The following is a 17,007-nucleotide window of genomic DNA, read 5'->3' as shown; positions in this document are numbered from 1 at the left end:
TGTTTAATGCATAAGAGGTACAGGAGTTGACTATCCCTTGCTGTTTCTGATAGACTTAAGGTCAAGTCCAGCAGTGATCAATTTACAGTCAAGTTATCTGGGCAGGAGATAGAAGACTCAACTGTCAGTTAAATTTAAAATGCTTGCAAAGTTTAGGAGAGGACATTTTTCCTTTAAGGAAAAAGTACCAGAGGAGTCTCTGAAAAGTAGATCATTAACGCCCCTTCCTATCCCACATATCCCAGAATCTAAGACATTGTTGTCCCAAGTACAAGAGTCATTGTTCTTCCACCACTTCCCAAAATTAACATTGTGGTAGCTACAGTTCATCTTTTTTCCAATCATCCCCTATTTGCATACCTTATTCCTTCCATCTGAAAGGGTCAAATGTAAGAGGGACAAGGGCCTTCTTAAATAAAATTTAGTGACATAGTATTTCTATCCTCCCAAGCTGTAATGAAATCTGCCCTTTGCTCAAAAAAGATACTACATCTATCTTCCGAGGCTGTTATATAAGCATCCCCCAAAGGGTAATTTAGAACAAAACTTCCTAGTACTTCTCTCATATGATGTGCAGAAACATGAGAGACCCATGGAGAATTGTCTCCCAACACTATTATTTTATTTAGAACTTTTGCATTAATACTTACGAGAGAGGTTGTTCTATAATTATTTTTCTTACAGAATTTTTGTCAGATTTTGGTATCTTGATACCAGCCTGATAAAATGAGGGAAATGTTCTTTCTGTTTGTATTTCCTGGAAGAATTTGGAGATATTTGTATTATTTTTTTCTTCAATGTCTGAACAAATTTACCAATGAAGGCATCTAGAGACTGGCATTTTCTTTGTGGGTTGGTTTTTAATAACAGCTTCAATTTCTTTAGTAAATATGACTATTCAAATGTCCTATTCTTTTTTGCAAGTTTTGATAAGATTTGTTTTTCAAGAAATTTGTTCATTTCATCCAATTGTCAAATTTATTCTTGTAAGTGCATCTATAGTTTCTTCTTGCTTTCTTTTAAAGTATGTAGGAGCTTTAGTTTTGTTTCTCCTTTTTTTCTGATATTGCTATTTTTTTCTAAATCAGTATCATTCAAGGTTTATAAAGTTTTGGCTTCATTGATGTTTATGGCATATTTGCTTTCTGCTTTATTGTTTTTTGAACTTCATTCTTTCCTTCCTTCAACTTTCTTTAGATTTAATTCTCCATTCTTTTTCTGGGGATGTGTGAGGGAAGCTTAGACCATTAATATTCACTCATTCTTATTCTCTCATACTTTTATTTCATTTTTAATGAAATAGGTTTTCCTCTAGCATTACTTTAGCTACATCCCATAAATTTTGATTCCATGTCTTCAGAATAATTTAGTTCAAAATATGTTCTTTCCAACTGGAACTATTTCAAGGAGTTGAAATTTTATTCAGCTCATCTCAAAAAGCAAGAAATTTAATGTTTTATCTTGTGACACACCTTAGTTCAATATGTACAATACATCTGATGTAGATTGTCTTCCCACTCAAAATGAATTATTTGGAAAAAGAGACTGCTAGACAATGAACCTGAGAATAGAATATATACAGGGGCACCTGAGTGGCTCAGTGGGTTAAGCAACTGACTTCAGCTCAGGTCATGATCTCATGGTTCGTGAGTTTGAGCCCTGCATCTGGTTCTGTGCTCTCAGTACCTGCTTTGGATCCTCTGTCCCCTTTTCTCTATCCCTCCACTGCTCTCACTCACACACTCTCTCTCTAAAATAAAATAAAACAAACAAGAATAGAATATATACAGTCATTTTAAGAAAAATAACATAACTAATATTCATTACAACTTCTTGAGCCATGGAACGCTTACTAATAGGTTGTTTAGTTTACAAGCAATTGAGGATTTCAAGTTGTCTCTTTGATATTGATCTCTAACTTAATTCTGCTTCATTCTGAGAACAAACTCACTGATGACAGTTTTCTGTAATTTTGAGGCTTTCTTTATGGTCTAGCATATGTTCAACTTTGGTAATCAGGAGGCTACAGCTAAAACTATAGACATCAAAACATACTATGTGGCTGCAGGATAGTCATCAAGAAACTGCTACTCCCACAAAGTCCTTTCAGCAAACAGCAAGCTAGGGAAATGGCATTGGAAGGCTCCTGAAGAAATATTCCTCATCTCCATGACCATGCAGACCAGGCACCGACAGCCAGGGCAATAGGAAGATGGCTTTCGTCTCATTTCCACCTTCCAAATTCTGCTCAAGAGCATTTAATTAGTGAAAAATACTTTGCACCCACAACTATAGATGCAAGAGAATCTTGGAAATAAAATAGACTTTTTAGTTTTCTAGCCTCTGTAGTGCAAAAAACAGTTCACATAGTCTCCACCCAGTACAATCTCCAAAGCTGATTTTTTTTTCTCTGATTAGTGGAAAAATTCTGAAAAAAGGAGTACACAGATCCTGAAGTGATCCAAGAATAGAAGATATAATCATATCTGTTAATTTTCCTCTGCTTCCTGAGAAAATATTTTTCAAAAATCTTTCCCTAAATACTATCAACAAGTTTTTAGTATCCTAAATGGAATTTGACTAAAGTCATCAGTAATATAGATCAAGAACTTTAAAACAGGCATATATTTTGACCCATTACTTCCACTGATAAAACCTGGAAAGAAAATAAATAAGCGTAAAGAATTCTTTATGTAGAAAATGTTTCAACTGCATTATTTTTAATAGTGAAAAATATTAAACATTCAATTGTCTTAAATTGGGAAAATGGCTAAGTAAATTATAAGAAAAGCATATGGCAACATTATACAAATATTAAAATATTTATTATATAATTCTGAAAAAAACCCAAAGTTACAAAATTTTATGCATAGAAGGATTTTAACTATATAAAAAATTCATGGAAGAAACATAAGAAGGAAACAAACCAAAATACTAGACAGTAGACTGTGGGTTGTTTAAAAAAAAATTCTTCTGCTCTTTTATACTTTTTCTACTTCCTAAATTTACTATAAAAATCATGTTTATTCTGTAATTAAAATAAAATAAAAAATAAAAAAAAATAAAATAAAAGGAATTTTATTCTCCTTAATAAGAGAGCCTGATATTTGGAAGCAAAATGATTTTTTGAATAGTTGTAATTATGGGAATTAAAGTCAATTGGAAAGAACTGAGATCTGTTTCTACTGTCTATGCACACCGCTAAAGAGGTATTTTTATAGACAGTTTAACAATTAGAGGAGAAAGCAGAAAAAGTACAGAGTGTACAATATCTGATTCAATTGATGCTTTGCTTGATTTTCTAGGAGTCTTATTTAACATTCTTTTGAAGTATGTAAACAATAGGAAAGGTCTAGCTATTCCTATTGAAAACAAGGAGAAACTTACCAAAAATTACCTAAATTTGTTTTGTTTTGTTTGTTTTTAATTAAACATTTTATTTTGCAAAAATTATTAGTTTACATTCAGGGTAAAAAGTAATACAGAGCTATCCCATGTACTGTTATCCAATTTCCTCTCAAAGATAACATCTTACCAAATTATGATCAAAGATCATAAACAAGATGCTGACGTTTATGCACTTAAGAACGGTGTTCCTTTCTCTGATGTTTCTATCACTAGGATCCCTCCTATTACCCTCCATAGCCATGCCCAATTCCTTCCCACCCTCACCATGCTCTCTAATCTGGCAACCACTAATCTGTTCTCCATTTCTAAATCTTATTTCAGAAATCATATAAATGGAATCATACAGTATGTAACCTTTTGATATTTCTATTTTCCCTCAGCATGATTCTCTGGGGATTCATCTAGATGATTACATATATCAATAGTTTATTCCTTTTATATTGCTGAGTAGTATTCCACGATATGGATATGCCACGTTTTTTTAACCATTCATCCACTAAAGGACAATTAGGTTGTACCCAGGTTTTGACTATTATAGATAAAGCTGTTATAAACATTTGTGTATGGGCTTTTGTATGAACTTAAGTCTTAATTTCTCTGAAATAAATGCCTAGGAGTGTAATTGCTGTTTTATGGTATTTGCATGTTTAATTTTTTAAGAAACTGCCAAAGAGTTTTCCAGAGTAGATGTATCATTTTACGTTCCCATCATCAATGTGTGAGTGATCTAGTTTCTCTGCATCCTCAATAGCATTTGGTGAGTCACTATTTTTATTTCAGACATTCTGATCTGTATGTGATTTTACTTTTCACTTCCCAAATTGCTAATGAAGTCAGACAACTTTTCATGTGTTTTTTTCCACATGACTTTCTTCCATGAAATGTCTCTTCATAGTTTTTGCTCATGCTCTAATTGAATTGTTTGCTTTTTTGCTGTTGAATTTTAAGAGTTCTTTTTATATTCCAGATACTAATCTTTTGTCAAATATGTGGTTTGCAAATATGTTCTCCAAGTTGGTAGCTTGTCTTTTCATTCTATTAACAGGGTCTTTCATTAAGCAATTTGAAAAATGTGTTGATGAAGCCCAATTTATCAATTTTTCCTTTAAGGGGTCATGTTTTCTTTGTAAAGTCTAAGAACTCTTTGTCTAGCTCTGACCCTGAAGATTTTTTTTCCCTTTTTTCTAAAAGTTTCATAGTTTTACATTTCACATTTAAGTCCATGATCCATTTTGAGTTATTTTTTGTAGAAAAAGTGATCTAAATTCAATTTAGATCAAGGTTTATTTTTTGGCTTATGTATGCCCAATTGCTCAAGTACTATCTGTTGAAAAAGCTGTCTCCTCCATTGAATTGTCTTTATACCTTTGTCAAAAATCATATGAGCATTTGTGTGTGTGTGTCTATTTCTAGATTCTCTGCTCTGTTCTGTTGATCTATGTGTCTATACTTCTACCACCACCATACAGGCTTGATTACTGTAGCTATATAGTAGGAAGCTTCAAATTGATTAGACTGATTCATCTTACTTCATTTATGTTTTACCTATTCTAGTTATTTTGCCTTTTCATATAAGTTTTATAATAACTTTGTTTATACATAGAAAAATATTTCTGAATTTTTATAGAAATTCTGTTAAACCTGTATCAATTTCATACTGTATATCAACTAAAAATTGACACTTTGCTATTGAGTCTTCTAATCTGTGAATATGGTATGCCTCTCCATTTCTTTAATCTTCCTTGGTTTCTTTCACCAGCATTGTGTATTTCCATCACATTAAGTCTTACACATTTTTTGTTAGATTTATGCCTAAATATTACCATTTTTTGTAAATGGTATTGTATTTTCAATTTCAGTGCCCATGGACTCATTGCTAGTAAATACAAATGTAACTGATTTTTATTTATGTATTATGTATCCTACATATTATTTAACTAACTTTTTAGTTCTGAGAGGTTTTTTATAGATTTTTTTGGAATTTTCTACATAGACAAATTATGTCATCTGCAAATAGGAATAATTTTCATTTCTTCATTTCTGATCTATATGCTTTTTATTTCATTTTATTGATTAATTATTCTGTCTAGAACCTCTAGTACTATCGAATAAGCATGGTGAGAGTGGACATTATTATTTTGTTTCTGGTCTTAGGGAGAAAGCATTGAGTCTTTTATCATTAAATATGAAGTTAATTGTAGGTTTTTTATAGATGTTTTTTATCAAGTTGAGTAACTTCCCCACTATTCCTATCTTTCTGAGTTTTTATCCTGAATGGATGTTGAATTCTGTCATATGCATTTTCTGCATTGATTGAAATGATCATGTGATTTTTTTTCTTCTTTAGCATGTTAATATGATAGATTACATTAACTGATTTTTCAAATATTGACACAACCTTGCATGTCTGGAATTAACTCCACCCGGTCATGGTATATAATTCCTTTTTGTATATTGATGAATTCTATTTGCTAACATTTTGTTAAGGATTTTTACATCTATAATTTTCTTTTTTTGTCCTGTCTTTTTTTTGTCCTGTTCATCAGGTTTTGGTATCATGGTAACAATAGCTTCATATAATGATTTGAAAAGTGCTCCATCTTATTCTGTTTTTTGGACAAGACTGGGTAGAACTGATGTTAATTATTCATAAACCATTTGGTACAGTGTTCTCCAGAACCCAATTGGGCCTGGATATTTTGTTATGAGAAATTTTAAAATTATGAACTCAATTTCTCTATTAGTTATAGAATCATCCAAATTATCTATTTTATATTGAATGAGTTGTGGTAGTTTGTGTTTTTGAGGACTTGGTCCATTTTCATCTAAGTTGTCAAATCGATATACAGGTGCTTATTCTCTTATTATCCTGACATTCCATATTTCATTCCTAAATTGGTAAGTCATATCTTCTCCCTTTCTGCTCCTTTACTTTCACCTCTCTTACTATTTCTACTTCCTGTACACATCACTAAAAAGATGCTGTTGTAGAAAATTTAACAATTAGCTGAAGAGGAAAACAGAACTATAGAATGTACAGCAGCTGGTCTGCTTAATTTCCTAGGAGTCTAGTTTAATATTCTTACTTTTAAAATATTTAAACAAAAGGAACTGGGCAGTTGCTCTTATTGAAAACAAGGACAGACTTATCAAAATGCCCTAAGATTTTGTTTTTGACTACCTAATTTAATTTTCTTTAGTCTCAATCAGACATTCAGGGGATCCTGTAGAAAAGCACATAGAACACATGATGAGACTTTTGCTGTGACTCAACTTCTGTAATTTAAATTCTGTGGGGATGTTTAGTGTCTTAATCCTAAATCATTGGAGAGGCCTATCTGGCCTTTCTTAAGAGCTTTGCAAGGCAACTTAGTTGTCCTAGGCCTCTAAGCAATTCACTCTCCTCCCTATAAACTGAAATTGGCAAACCAGATTGTTTCCCAGTATCTGATCTGTATTTTTAACTATAGTATATTTCCCACAAGCATATTACCTTTTCCTACAGAAATTCATAATGGGAAGGAGTCCCCCACCATACACACATACATTTATAATGCAAATTTTAAGGATGGCAAAGTATCTAAATATGGATGGGAAAAAATTAATAGATTGAGAAACAATGTGTCAAATTATAAATACTATTCTATCATTTGGACTTTAAGCAAATCCTTAAAATTCCCCAGTCTCCTGTTTGCTAGATTCAGACATACATTTATTTGTAGCCCTAAACCTTGGAGAGAGAAATTACCAAAAGAACATTTACCAAATATTGAGTCATATACAAGTAAATTCAAAGAAATATATGTCATTAATTAACCTTGATCTTCCTAGTAGTTGTGCAAGTTTTGGATAGTTGTACATGGCTAAGAATAGCCAAATTTATGTTTGTAGAATGTTTGTTGAATAAAATTATAGCATTTTAGAAATCTTGTCAGATTATCTCATTTGAAAAATGGGAAAACTAAAAATTGGAGTCATTTAATCACCTCAGTGATAGAGGTGGGGACAAGAAGACATTTGTCCTATACCTTTTCTAGTCCTCTCTTTACTTTTCCACCATTTTCCCTTCATTTAACAATCTGCAAATAACATCTTATATATTACTGAGAGCAATAATTTTATCATGTATGCGTGCATGACATGTATCCCTTTTCTTGTGCCGGAATACTTACTGGAACATCAATATTTAAGGTAAGAGTATCAAATTAATAAAAATTTATAAACGCATATGAGCCAGTTAAATAGGATGGATCAAATAATCATTGTGAGTAGAGAGTTTGTACTTAAATAAAATCATGCTCTTTCAACATAGTTCCAAATGAAATTAGTAGAGGTTCTCTCCCTTCACCACTTAATAGAGTAAATCCCATTTGGCCTCCTTTGTTTCAATTAGTTTGGCCATAAGAGTATGTATCTTTGTGGGTACAATTAAATGAGGCTCAGACACATATCCTGTCTGAGAATTGAAAAAGAGGTTAGAAGTTGTTTTGTCTAACTTGACTAGTTATACAAATAATCTTTATTTAACTGACTTTAGTAAGGAATGACATATCTGACATAACAAACAGGGAAACCAAACTGATAATCTAGGGTCTTAGTAAGAGAGTCAGTAGGACTTGGATACAAGTGGAGTCAGGTTGGAGAGAAATCCAAGCAGATGGCAGATTTAAGAGATGATCTTTGGATAAGCCACTGCTAGAATCAGGTGTAGATAAAATCTGGAGGACAAGAAAGAAATCAGGTATAGTGAGTAAATGTTCTGGTTCACTAATCTAGAGAGACCTAGAACTGTGCCAATGTCCTCCAGTCAAAGACTCTAAGAGACAAGTTGAGTATATTACTTATTGCAGCAAGGGAGAATGAACACCATGAAAACAGCGGGAATCTCAGAAAGTGCTAGAAAGAATTTACTATAGGATTTTGGCTTTATTTGCCTAACTCTGGGATATTCCAAGGCAGTGGGGATTCACTATTCATTGAGCTTTATCAAGAAGTAGAAACAATTTTACAATCAGATATCTCTAATATAACATTGATAATAAATTTTACCTCCCAGGAAGGCAAACTAAAGTGAGGCTAAAGTTATGATTAGTAAAAAAGCATCAACCACTCACTGGCCAGAAGAAGATGACATTTGGTCATTATTGTGGTTAGGACAGCATTAACATTTTGCCTGTGTTTTGACACAATTACAGAGTAATCTTGTTTTTTGTCTTCACCCATCATAGTCACAGAATGGTCTGCCTGATGTTGATGCCTTCTAGAATTGTTGCATCCAACAAAAGAACAGCAAGACCTAGCTGTGAGCACTGGGTCAAGTCACAGCAACACCAAGGCCTAGCTAACAGTGCAAGGCCAGCTCCCAAAGACCAGGGGCTGCTTTTCTCTTTGCCAGTTGGAAATGGTCCAGTAAACCAGGCAGCTCTAAAGGAAAGTAGGTCTAATAAAGAGAAATCACAGTCAAGTTTTATTCCCTTTAAGTCTAGCTCATTATACTGAATTCAGCTTGATTTTAGAATTCAGATACTGTGAATAAGATTATAAAAAGTTTGCCATTTGGCTTACCCTGTTGATACGAGTGTGCCTTACCTAGTTGAAAGGGCTTTAGTACCATAAGTAAGCTATATGAGTGAGTGACTGAAAACTAGATCCATCACACGGCTAAAAAGAAGCTTCTGAAATTGGGCCACACATCGTACTATACTGAAGCAAGTTTGGGCTTGTATGAAGAATACCAAGACGTTCTTCAAACCAATGCCAGCTCAGGGATATAGATAAAAACTTAGACACACAGAAGAATAAAGCAACACGTGGTGGTGGGGGGAAGTGAGGTTGAAAAGAAGAACCTACAAAACACAGACTTAGAGGAAGTGTCTCCCTTAAATTAACTCTGGACCCATGGTTCCAGCCTCAGTTTTCATGGCCTGAGCCAGGGTTTTCCCAACTAATAAGTACATAACAGTCCTTTAGGACTTCCACATGCTTGTGATTCAATTTTTTTTTTATTTTTAGTTCATAGCAGTAGTTAAAAAAAAGGTATATACACACTTAATGGATTATATACTAAATGTAAACAATGAACAGAAATGGAAACGACCAACTTGTTACCTTGTGATAGAAATCTAATTCATAGTCTGAAGATCTCAGAATGAACAGAGATCTGTGTACATAAAATTTTCCCAATGTTGGAGAAGTGGATAAAGTACTCCAAAGATGGCTGATTGGACTAAAACAAACTCTGGTCTCTAGCTTTGAGACCCCTCCTCCGGTTTCTTCTTCCTTTGTTTGCTGTGCGCATGAAAACCCCCACAGATGTGGAGGCTGTCGGCAATAAATCACCCCCCCCCACTGGCCTTCCAGGTTCAGACATTTGGAGAGACAGTCTCTTCTGAGCCCACCAATGTTAAATAAATCTCCAATCCACCAAGATCTCCGAGTGCCGCTTGGTTTTTCCACCAGCATTCCAGCCTGGTTCCAGCCTGGTTCCGTAACATACTTGGTTCCCTGACCCAACCGAGCTGGCCCATTGTTGCCACTGGTTTGGGAGAACAGCGATGTGGTGATGGAATGAGGGCTCACAAGGGAGAGTGCACACCCTGCCTAAATTTCAGCAGTCTCTTTCTCTGTCCCCTTCAGACCGGCCCCACTCCACCGTTCCCGAGGAACTCAAGGAGACTTGGCAGGTGAGAACCTGGACCCAACGTTGGCCCAATCTAGTCAGGCCCACTCGCAAGAGTGGAAGGAGGACCTGATCACTCCCCAAGGCTTCAGAGGTCTCACAGGTAGGGATTCTATGGTAGGGAATATAATAACCTCTGGTGTGTATGTGAATGTGAATGTGTGACTCAGTCTAGCTTGCCTGCCAAGTTCGATTCTGTGGCTCCACAGGCAGGCCCTTTGGGGTCCCCAGGGGGCCACGGAGTCTGACTGGGCCCATCTGCAATTCCATGATGGATGGCGCTCAGTCTGTGGCGATATCAGGATGTTTCTGATTGTGGGTCGCAGGGCTGGGACCTGTGGGGCTGAGCACCGCCTGGGTTCCTTCTGGACACAGCCAGGCAGGCATCTGGCTTGTCTCCTCATTGGAGGGGCGCCCTGTCCCTCTGTCTTTGTGACTCCACCTCACGGGAGCATTGTGGGGTCCGGACAGAGCCATGAGAGCCAGGCAAAGGTTTTAGCCACTTTATCCGGAGACTCCCCCAGGAAGTCAAAGAAGCAACTCATCGCTCCCCTTATGTTCCCCTCTTCATGACTCTTTAGGCTTCCTCCCCTCTCCCCTGAGCTTGAAACTCCTCCCCTGGAGAACTCGTTGCTGCCACCACTGCTGCCAAGGCAGCCACCCATTTCTCCTCCCCTTCCAGGCCAGAAAACCCTCCCCCACAAGGCCCAGTGGGCAGGTAAGTAAAGAAGGTCACTTCCTGGCAGGTGCAGGAACCTCAGGATATCTTGGGGACCTCATGAGGAGGAATTCACCCAATTCTACAGGTATTGCAGGTCTGTCTGATGGCAAGTATTTGGTTTGGCTTCTGGCCTGGAGAGGCTACTAAAAGTTCAACCTGGAGATACCTTATAAAAGGTTCCAACAAAGCAACTTTAAAAGATCATCATGATCAATCACTATTCTTGCTGAGCTTATGTAAATAATTAGGCTAGATTTGTGAAGACTGGATTTGTTCTACAAATACATTTGTCTCAATTTGGCTATCTCTGGAAAGTAGGGGGGGGGGGGGGGTTAGAAAGAATAACTATGTTTCAACAATGCACTGTTATGGATGTTAAATCCTAGTTATGATTGCCTTTAAATGTTTGTTGTTTGCCTAAACTAGACAACTTGAGATAAACTTCAGAAAATTGTCACAGTATTTCATATATAGGCAATCTTCTGTGCTTGTTATACTATGGGGATAATAATAAGACCCCATGGGCATATGATTAAACAACTGGAAAACAGGATGGATCTCTAAATATGCAAACCTACCTTCCCTAAACCTGATCTGACAGTTACCAGAAACCCACCCCTTTCGAAGACTTGGAGGTGGACTTTACAGACATACAACCAAACAGAGGATTCAGTTTCAGGTTATCACCCCATGGGTCCATCATTCCAGAGTTAATAAGGCCAACTCAGAGGAACCCTCAACCTGGTGAAGTGATTCAGATCCAGTCAACCCGCTTAAACTGACCCTCAAAATACACTGGCCCCTGAGATCTCCAGCCCTGCTCTAGCTACACCCCGGAAGCTGGCTGGCCTGCGCACAGCAGAAGCTTGAGAAATCAACACGTGGACCGAGTCTGGGGGTTTGGATGCAGCTCTGCCAGCCCTTGCCCCTTACTGGTGTCATAGCCCTGATCTTACTTCTTACTGTTGGGCTGATAGAGACTGCACCAACAAGCTGGACGTGGGACAAAAGATGCATGCTGGGTCTCACATACCTCCTCTGGATGGGAGGACTATTAAGTATTGCCTGTATATTATGATAACCTCTCTCGCCCTCACAACTGCAGCTTACCCACTTTGCCCCCAGGATTGTTATATGACAATAAGGGGGTCAAGGGCATTCAGCGCCTTCACCTCCCTCCACAAAGATTGCTACAGGGGAAAAATACCCACTCTCTGTCAGTCACCTGGTGCCCCAAGGACTAAGTACTGGACCATAGAGATAACCCAAAATGTCCGGAACCCATGTCACAACAAAGGCCTCTAGAGAGGGAAGCTTGCTACACTTACCTTCCTCAATGGGGGATCTAAGACGGGGAAGGGATGCAAGGCAGGGCCCTTGAAAAGGTTACAAAGGATACCCAGGGCAGGGTAATATAAGCCATAAAGGCGACCATTCCCCCGGCAGCCTACCAGGGTTTGAGGCTTTCAGCCCTCAGTCAGATGCTTACCAATTCCCCACTTCAGCGTTGGACTAACACTACTCTCCAGGTCCTCCATAAAATAGATAATCACACCCAAATCTGCTGGATGTGCTTCTCCTCAACCGGAGGGCTTACTTAGCCACTCCCATCCCTTTGACCTGGGAAGCTCCTGAAAAGCTCAAAACCAACACTTCTGTCTTAATTGGACCCCTGGCCACTGGGATCCGTCTCACAAATGCCAACAATCTAATCTGTACAGTCCCTGAAGATATGAATGGTACCTCTCTATATGGAATAAATATAACCTTAAAGAGGAATACAACCCTGTGTTCAACCCCTGGGGTGTTCTATCTGTGTTCTAATTCAGCCTACTGATGCTTAGAGGCCAACTGGACTCAGATATGTTATTTTGTCTTCCGAACCCCAGAGATATCCATATACACTGAAGATCAGCTTCTAAAAGCGTTTAGCCCCAAGTCCTGGACTAAACGGGCAATCCTGTTACCTGTTCTGATGGGAGCAGGAATTGTGACAGTAATAGGAACTGGAACAGGGGGCGTAGGTTCACCTGTAGGACTATATCATAGACTATCTCAAGAGTTAAATGAAGACATGGAACAGGTAGCAGATTCTCTGGTAACCTTACAAAGCCAAATAAACTCTCTGGCTCAGTGACCCTCCAAAATAGGCGAGCCCTCGACCCCCTCACTTCAGAAAAAGGAGAGACTTGCATCTTTCTGGGGAAGGAATGTTGCTATTTCATAAATCAGTCAGGAAGAGTTACAACTAAGGTTAAGGAGCTCAAGGAAAGAATTCAACATAGACAATAGAAAAATTTCAATCAATGGAAAGGATGGGATCTCACAAATCGGGCATCCTGGCTTCCTGCCCTGGTGGGACCCCTCCTCTCCAAAATTTTACTTTTATCCATCGGCCTCTGTATACTGAATGCCATGGTACGTTTTATTGAAACCACTGTTGCTTGCCAAACTACTGCACATGTCTTAGCCTTCTGAGAGTACCAACCTGTAAAACTGAAAGGTGATGCTTACTAAAAGTTTTTTTTTTAAAGGCATCAAAGCGGGGAGTGTTGGAGAAGTGGATAAAGTACTCCAAAGATGGCTGATTAGACTAAAACAAACTCTTGTCTCTAGCTTAGGGATCCCTCCTCTGGTTTCTTCTTCCTTTTTTTGGTGTGCACACGAAAACCCCCACAGATAAGGAGGCTGTCGGCTATAAATTACCCTCCCCACTGGCCTTCCAGGCTCAGACCTTTGGGGAAACAGTCTCCTCTGAGCCCGCCAATGTTAAATAAATTCACCAACCTCTCCGAGTGCTGCTTGTTTTTTCTGCCAGCATTCCAGCCTGGTTCCGTAACACCAATACTTATATCTCCACTGTGTATTATACTGGGCTTAATCAATGACTAGGTAGGAATTAGTATTATGTGCCAATCCATGTCACCCAGTTGGGTGATATGGCATGACAGAGATATTTTAGACACAGTTTGAGTGTTGGATTTGGGTGTGTGTGTGTGTTATTTGTTCATAACTTTGATCTTTTATATTGTACTGAGTAGCTGTGTGTGTTGCCAAGGAGGTTGTGTGAGATGGGACTGTGACATCTATATTTATCACAGAGAGCCCTAGAGGTGGCAGAAACAAAGAACGAGCTCTTTGAATGCAAAAACAATACATAGAGCAGCTATCATAGCGCTTTGCACATTGTAATTACTCAAATATCAGTTCTTTCTCATTGTACTAATACTTTTTATGCTAAATTTGAGTCCATTTCCTACCGAAAACTGGATGCTCTCCATGGTCTTTTCCACTACTCAGGGGCCAGATCCTCATGAAAGCAGAGTCTGGGTTTTTGGAAAAACTGCCTCACACCATTTATGGCCTTTTGTGTATTCTCTAACACATCCAGAATACAACTATTGTGAGGGCAATAGGAGGAGGAATTTTACGTACAGATATTTTAAAACAAGTCTTATAGAACCCCTTGTGAAATATATTAGTTTTTCCTTTCCTTTAAGAGAATTTCCTTAGGCATAATTTAGCTTCTTTGAATGACTCAGGGTCACCATGAGTGACACTGTTCTCTGCTCTAATTCAAGAACTTCCTCAGGTACCATATAGGGAGACAGATATGTTTGCTACAACATTATCTGATCCCAGACTGCTGTGGTGGATGTTTGTTTACTCTGCATGCTCCTGAGCTTTCTAGGTTCAGACACACACATCTCCCATACTACTTACTGCCTATTTACCTGCTTCTAACTAGTTTTTTTTTTTGTTTTTTTTTTTTTTGCCTTCTCAACACTTTTTCATCAAATAAGGTTTCCTAAACTTGGTTAAATTTCAAAATCAGCCAAGGCCCTTGTTAAAGGATACAGATTTCCAGGCTGCCCCCTTATGACTGTGATTCACCAGCTCTTGAGATGGAACCTGGTAATATGTATTTTTATCAAATTGCCTAACTAATGGAAAAAAACACTGCACAATGAGATAATCTTGCTGTGTAAGCAAGTAGTCTTAACCATATAAGCAAGGTTCTTAAGTTTATTATTAAACATAAATAGAACCCAAGTGAAATTTTGCATTTTTCCCTGAAAAAACATTTTAACTTTTTAAATTATCCTTTCAAGTATCCTGCATTTTCCTTCAGAAATAATTTTTAATATACAAAACCACAAAAAAGATAATATTAATAGATATTTGCGTATCCACCATCCGGTATTCAAACAGGTTAAAATTTGTCACATTTGTTTCAGAATTGTTAAATATTACTAGTAAATATATATTTTTTACTTTATTAATGTTTACTTATTTTTGAGAAAGAGAGACAGAGTGCAAGTGGGAGAAGGGCAGCAAGAGAAGGAGACACAGAATTCGAAGCACAGAGCCTGACGCAGGGCTCAAACTCACAGACCACGAGATCATGACCTGAGCCGAAGTTGGATGCTTAACCAACTGAGCCACCCAGGCGCCCCTAAATATTACTTTTACTTATTTACTCAGATTTAGTCCTTCAAAATCCTGTTCCCTGTTGTATTCTCAGACAGATATATATCTTTATGCAATTTTATTTTTAAACTCAACATTGTTTTCAAGATCTCTTAATCTGATCTATAGAAATCTAATTCATTTACTTCAACTGCAACATAGTATACAAATGTGTAAATATTTCACCATTTAATTTCCTATTCCCTGTTGTTGGAATCTTGTTTCCAATATTTTGTTCATATATTCATATAATGCTGCCATGTACACCTTAGGTCCTTTCTCTTGTGCGTATGCCCAAGGGTCCCTAGCTTATACCTACGGGTGGCCATCTAGTTTGTACATTTTTCATCGTTTAGAAATTGCCCAAATACTCTCCAAAGTAATTACTTGCATATATATATTCTCACCAGGAATGTGAGTTACTTTCCTGCAAAAACTCAACTCACTGCAATAAAACATTCCAAACGATTTGAGAGGTATGAAATGCTATCTTGGTGTTTTAATTCGCATTTCTTTGATTATTGGTAAGAATGAACATCTTCTTAAATATTCCGTGGTTATTTGGGTTCTTGTTCAGGGTATTGGCTTTTCTAATTCTTTGCTCAATTTAAAAAAAGCTATTGGTTTTATTGCCTTTCCTACTGATTACCTGTTGATTAGAATGTCTTTATATATAATTTCTGGATACTGCCCACATTGTAGACATGGCAGGCAACACACTTTGCTATTTTGTTATTATAATTTTTATTACTATTTCTTCTAGTTTTCAGGGATATTACATATGGTTGAGACTGTCTGAAAACTTACAGCAAGTAAGTGTTCCTACAATTAGTTCTCTTCCCTGTTTATAAGCAAAACATTCAACTAGAGATGATTTAAAGCCTAAAGCAGATTTTCATCCTTTGTTATATGCAAAGTGGAACAAACATATTTTTTTTAAAAAAAGGCAATAAACTTACACTCGATCACCTTTAATTTGCATTTACTAAAGCAATCATCTTGGAAGTTCATGTAATAGTACCCTTCACATCTCTTCCTAAATTAGCTAATTTGGGAAAATTATTTTAGAGAGATTTCAAGTTAGGCTAAATCTCTTTCTAAAACAAATGTATTCCTCTGTCAGTGAAAATTAGAAAGAATTAAAGGGCACATTAACATACAAAATGTGAAGAAAAAAAAATGCTGAAAAGTCAAACCTTTGTGTTGATAATTCTACTGGCAAAAGCAACTCTCTGGACTTAGCATATAGTGTGTGTTTTGCTAGCAGACAAAAGGTTAAATAAATTTAAATGGTTAGATTGAAGCTAGTCTCCCAAACTACTTTCAGCTTAATTTTTCTGCAAATCAAAAGAAAACAATGCTTGGCAGCTCTTTCTTTTAGTATGGAGATAGGTTTACATCTCTGGAAATGCTGATTTCTAAATATTTGTTATTTATTCATTGTTTTGCTCACCTTTTTTTCAATTTTTTTCTTTAATGTTTATTTTTGAGAGAGAGAGAGAGAGAGAGAGCAAGGGAGGGGCAGAGAGAGAGGGAGACACAATCTGAAGTAGGCTGCAGGCTCTGAGCTGACAGCACAGGCCCGACGTGGGGCTGGAACCCATGAACTGTGAGATCATGACTTGAGCTGAAGTCGGACTTAACTGAGAGAGCCACCCAGGCGCCCCTGTTTTGTTCACCTTTAATATGCTGAAAATGCCAAAGCCTGCTCATTTTATATGATCTCTAT

This window comes from Panthera onca, chromosome C2 (assembly GCF_046562875.1).
Source record: "Panthera onca isolate mPanOnc1 chromosome C2, mPanOnc1 haplotype 2, whole genome shotgun sequence".
Classification (NCBI taxonomy): Eukaryota; Metazoa; Chordata; class Mammalia; order Carnivora; family Felidae; genus Panthera; species Panthera onca.
The sequence above is the reverse complement of the archived record's forward strand: the minus strand, read 5'-3'. Positions refer to the sequence as shown.